General features: G+C 45.3%; 1 long non-coding RNA gene across 1 annotated transcript; it reads left to right on the plus strand.

Annotated features, from left to right (window-relative positions):
* Nucleotides 1-1,432: 1,432 nt before the first annotated feature.
* Nucleotides 1,433-3,636, plus strand: LOC118017163. Its single transcript, XR_004681054.1, has 3 exons — nucleotides 1,433-1,471; nucleotides 1,701-1,776; nucleotides 2,676-3,636. It is a non-coding gene; the product is annotated as an uncharacterized LOC118017163 (long non-coding RNA).
* Nucleotides 3,637-5,322: the final 1,686 nt, after the last annotated feature.

Consider the following 5,322-nt stretch of genomic DNA (forward strand, 5'->3'; position numbering starts at 1 on the left):
AAGAACACAGGCAATATACTAATCTATGGTGAAATGGATTGGAACTGTGATTGCCTTTGGTGGAGATTGCCTGAAAGGGCTGAAGGGAACTCAGTGGGATGATGAACATGTTTCGGGTCTTGACGGGGGCACGGGCTATAGGAGCATTTGCATTCATGAAACATCAAACTCTAACACCTCAGATCTCTGCCTTTTACTGCATGTAAATTAAAACAAGGTCAAATAAAAACATGAAAGGCAACAGACCACTTTTTCTAGCCCTTAATTTTGCCCATTTCCTATGACTTTAGGTGTGATGCTTTCCCAGTTACCTCTCTGCGAACTTACTGTCAGAAAGAGTCCAGTATCTGTCAGTTACACTCACGTGTTTATTTACATCATTGATTTATATGTTGTTAAGTCTAACAGTATTAGTTTACAGCTCAAAGTGTTTCCTATGTTAGATAGAAAACAAGGAAGATATTTTGGGGGACTTCAAGACCCTTTTTGGCCCTTCTGACCCCATGGGCAGGTGTTTTATTCATTTATGAAGGTTATTCCTGATTCCTACATAGTTATTTATTAAAGACGGTTTTCCGTTTGTCTTTTTTTCCCCCATTTTCTCTCACTCGGCCCTCCGCAAAGGAGGGTATGTCGGCAAACACACATAATCTTCTCACAAAACTCACTCTCAGAAAACTCTGCTGAATCTCTTTCTCCTCTGGAACTTCCAGACTGTTCTATTGTTTCCCTTGACATGTCTCCCTCCCCCACCGAGCTCGGAGCTCTCTTGCAGGTGGGAAGTGTCTTTCCTTCATTTCCCCAGTGCCCAGCCCAGGAGCAGAACAAAATATAGGCATTCAATAATGTTTATTGAAAAAGATGAATAAATGGCACTATATATTTTTTTTTCTCCTGTGGCTGGTGAAGTGAACAAGAGCTACATTCAGAGACTAGAACTTTGGGACGGGTTGCATTTTGCAGAGAGGGTTATCTCCCTTTCTCCCCGCTTCCATGACCCTCCTCCCCTTGACTCCCCGTATGACGATTTCATGACCGCATCCTTGTAGTATAACGGTTCCTGTTAACTTCATACTAGAGGAGACGTTGGGGGAGAAGATGGCCATTATAAGATGGAAGGAATTTGAACCAAAGAAGTGATGACTTTTCCAACGAGATTACCGAGTGTTACACTCTGGCCCTTTACTCTGTTGAAGGCAACGTTTTCCTGCCGGGCTTCTCCAAACACAATATGCTCGGGTTGGCTTGGGCTTAAAATGTAATATTTAAAACAGCAACATGTCTGACAGATCTCAGAAATGAAATATGTCCGTTTCTTGCAGCACGGAGCAGAAGGCAACATGAAGCAGCTGTAAGAATTAATTCACCACGAAAGTTGACATTTTCGAGCTGACTGTCTCTTAGAGAAAATGATGTCACCCTCTAGCAGCCTAATGACAGTCATCAGCCTGGGAGGACACATGCTAATAAGGTTCACTGCTCACCTGCTTTTCTTTTTGGTTTAGCCAGGGTGTCCTTGGATGCCCATGATTTGGCATTGTGTTCCTCGAATAATTTCCAAGCAGGACTGGAGTGTGAAACTCAGGGAATGATTTTTTTTTCCTTGTCAGAAAATTGAACGAATAGACCTTTACCTTCTTCCAGTGACTCCAAGTCCTAGTATTAGTTTGCTCATAAGCTGGTTGACTTTTCTTTTGTAGGTGTTGGAACCAGTGTTTACATTGGGAAAGGCCATTGCTTCAAGAGGCTGGGTCACCCTGACCTAAAGAAGGACAGGTGAGATGAAAATCTAAAGTTTCAGGGCGCCTGGTGGCACCGTCGGCTAAACGTCTGACTCTTGGTTTTGGCTCCGGTCATGATCTGAGTCGGGAGATTGAGCTCCAGCTCAGCTTCTACCCTTAGTGCAGATTCTGCTTGGGTTTCTCTCTCTTCCTCTCCCTCTGCCCCTCCTCCCCGCTCTCTCTCTAAAATAATACATGGGTGGTTCAGTTGATTAAGTGTCTGCCTTCAGCTCTGGTCATGATCCCAAGGTCCTGAGATAGAGCTCTCTGCTCAGCGGGGAGTCTACTCTTCTTCTCCCTCTGCACCCGCCCCCCCAGCTTATGCTCTCTCTCGCTCACTCTCTTAAATAAAATCTTAAAAAAAAATAAATACATAAATCTTCTTAAAAAAATCTAAAATTTCATTCTCAACCATAAAGAACCTTGATTCTGAAACTTCTAGAATATCTGGTGCCAGTGTCTTGGATCTGGCTTCACTCCCAGATAAAATCAGGGTTTTTTGTTTTTTTTTTTAAGATTTTATTTATTTATTTGAGACAGAATGAGAGAGAGAGAGAGAGCACATGAGCTGGGGGAGGGTCAGAGGGAGAAGCAGACTCCCCGCCGAGCAGAGAGCTGGATGCGGGACTCGATCCTAGGACTCCAGGATCATGACCCGAGCCGAAGGCAGTCGCCCAACCAACTGAGCCACCCAGGCGCCCCCAAATCAGGGTTTTTAAAGGAGTTTCAAGGTGAATTTCTATGGACCAGACATGAAGATGGTAACAAGCAATGTCAGCAGCTCATCCACACGTCTCTGCTGAGGGCTTTCGATGCTGCTGTCAGGACCCACCCTAGAACACAACACCTGTTAAGATTCCCAAGCCCTCCTGTCTTTGTCTCTCTCTGATACAGCACCAGCCTAGACTCTCCTGAGCAATTATGCAGGGGGGCATCCTGATGTACCCTATGGCACCCACACTGCTCCCTTTCCAGCAAGACCCACCGGATGTCTTTGAATCAAGAACGGTCCGGAGCAGATGCAGTGTGTTGGCGAGGGGCCAAATAAAAGAAGTGAGCCATGGATTTTGGAGGAGGTCAGTGAGTTGCAGGTACAGGAGGATTGTGGTTTGCAGTGGTATTTACTGCGGAGGAGGTTTCATTTCGCCTTGCCTTTGGCCTCCTAGTCTTGTTGGAGATGAACTTCTGGAAATGGAAGCTCCTACTACACCTAGATGAATGCTTGAGAGTTAAGACATGTAGACCCACTGGGCAGAAGAAAAACTATATCCTTAGCAATGGAAGTGCTCCAGTCCATTCCAAGGGCTGTCTACACTGGAGGGCAGGCTGGTCACTTACCAAATCAATGATCAGAGGTGTTTTGTTGATAATGTGGTGAGAAAAGTAGATTTTGGTTGAATCCGGAAGCATAGATTCAATAAATTTAACAAATTCAATAACGTATAACCTCTGGATCAGATGTCTGACATCCTCGGAAGTGGCTGTGTGTGGAATTCATTTGGTGAACACTCAATTAGCATTGACTCCATGGATGGCCTCTTCCAGTCTCTGGGCGCGGGAGAAAAGGAAGGACAGACTGCCCTTGGTGTATAAGCCCATGTACACAAATAGCTTCGATTTCAGAAGGCACCTGTCACATGTACATAATCCTCCCAGCAAACTTGTGAGTCGGGCATTGTTAACAGCAATCATTCACACATCTTTGCCTCAGCATAAGCTTTGTCTTCTGTTGATGCCTCGTAAAATGGATCTGTTCGATGAATAATGACGATCGCAGTGGTTACCATTTATGGAGGATACACTTTTCACCAAATGTTCTGGAAGTATTAGCTAACTTGATCCTCACAGCAGGCCTCTGAATTCTGGCCCTTTTTACTCAGGGCGTCAAGTCACACACCCAGGGTCACAGTCGGAACTCAGATCCTCTGGCTCCACATCCAGTGCTCGCTTGCGCTCTCTCTTTTTTTTGTTCTTCCTCCAGGTTTTTACTTACACTCAAGCTGGTTAACATACAGTGTACTATTAGTTTCAGGTGCACAATGGAGGGATTCCAGACTTCTGTAAAGCACCCAGTGCTCATCACGACAAGTGCCCTACTTAAACCCCAGCACCTGTTTCCCCCAACCCCCCCTCCCACCCCCCATTCCCGTAACCATCAGTTTGCTCTTTCTAAGATGCCATTCCACTTAACTTCTGAACGTCGAGACCATTCCAAATAGAGACAGGAGATGAGGAGTCCGTGGAGGGGGTGTTACGTCTGGCTGTGGAATTCCAGAAACCGCATGGCAGCCTTGGCATTTTAGCTGTACACTTGGAGGCTCATGTATGACCCTGGGTAGTGGGGGCCGGCATAGTGAGCCCCCTTTACAGGTTCCCCTCCAGCCCCTCGTGGATGTTGTCTTCTTATTCCTTCTTAATCCCAACACGTGTTCTCAACAGCTCTGCTGAGTAGGAAATCCTATGTCCTGCGGACTAAATGGTTGAGGTAGTTTCTGGCCAGGACAAGGGTGATCTCACCAGGAGAAGGGGGTTCAAGGCTCCATTTGGGGGCAGGATCGGGTATGATGCTTACTCCCTGAAAGAGGCAGATCGGTTTTGAACGAGGTTATGGTCTTGGCTTTTCTTGCTACTGCTTTTATGTCTTTGATGAGCATTCTGCTCTCTCTCGGCTTGTTTCCTTATCTATAAAACAACTCTATCTTCTGGACTTCACATGACCTTTGGCATTCTCCAATAAGACAAGGGAGGTGGGAGTGCTTTGTGGATATCTCTACCATTGGAAGGCAGTGTCCCTATCGTTCATGATTTTCTCTTAGGAAATATATTTTTTTAAAGATTTTATTTATTTATTTGAGAGAGAGAGATATCGAGAGAGAGCACGAGCAGGGAGGAGAGGGAGAAGCAGGTTCCCTTGGAGCAGGAAGCTCAATGTGCGGCTTGATCTCAGGACCCAGAGATCATGACCTGAGCTGAAGGCAGACGCTTAACTGACTGAACCACCCAGGTACCCCTCTCGTAGGAAATACTGATAACAAATACCCTCTCCACTTTTCAGACATCACAGAAAGTTCTTTTTCTCTGGAGAACCTTGAAATACCAATTATAATTGGGCTTTCCACAGCAAGTAAAGATATCTGTGTGTTATCTAAATACGTAAACCCTTTTTTTTTTAATTTGCTTCAGGAACTTTGAAGAACCAGGTGTATTTGATATCTGACCTTTACTTTTTAAACCATGAGTCAAAATACTTAGGAGGCTGTAGGTAAGGTGAGTAGGAAGGGGGCTGGTGGCATTCCCTTCCCTATCAGTCAGGGCATGAATGTTGGAAGGAGAAGTTCAAGGTCTAAATGAATCTGAGACCAAAAAAGAGTGATGAGGTGGACTTGAATTGAATCTCCACCTTGACAGGTAAGAACAGACAGTTGATGGCCCAAAGGCTAAAGCAGAGAGTGTTCAAACTCTTCTAGTCAAGTGGCTCATACAGTGGGAGCCCCAAAGAAATTCCCTTCCGGAGTGATATTCCTGGTCATTGTCAACACAG

Source organism: Mirounga leonina, unplaced genomic scaffold, assembly GCF_011800145.1.
Source record: "Mirounga leonina isolate KUSES-001 unplaced genomic scaffold, KU_Mleo_1.0 Mir_168, whole genome shotgun sequence".
Classification (NCBI taxonomy): Eukaryota; Metazoa; Chordata; class Mammalia; order Carnivora; family Phocidae; genus Mirounga; species Mirounga leonina.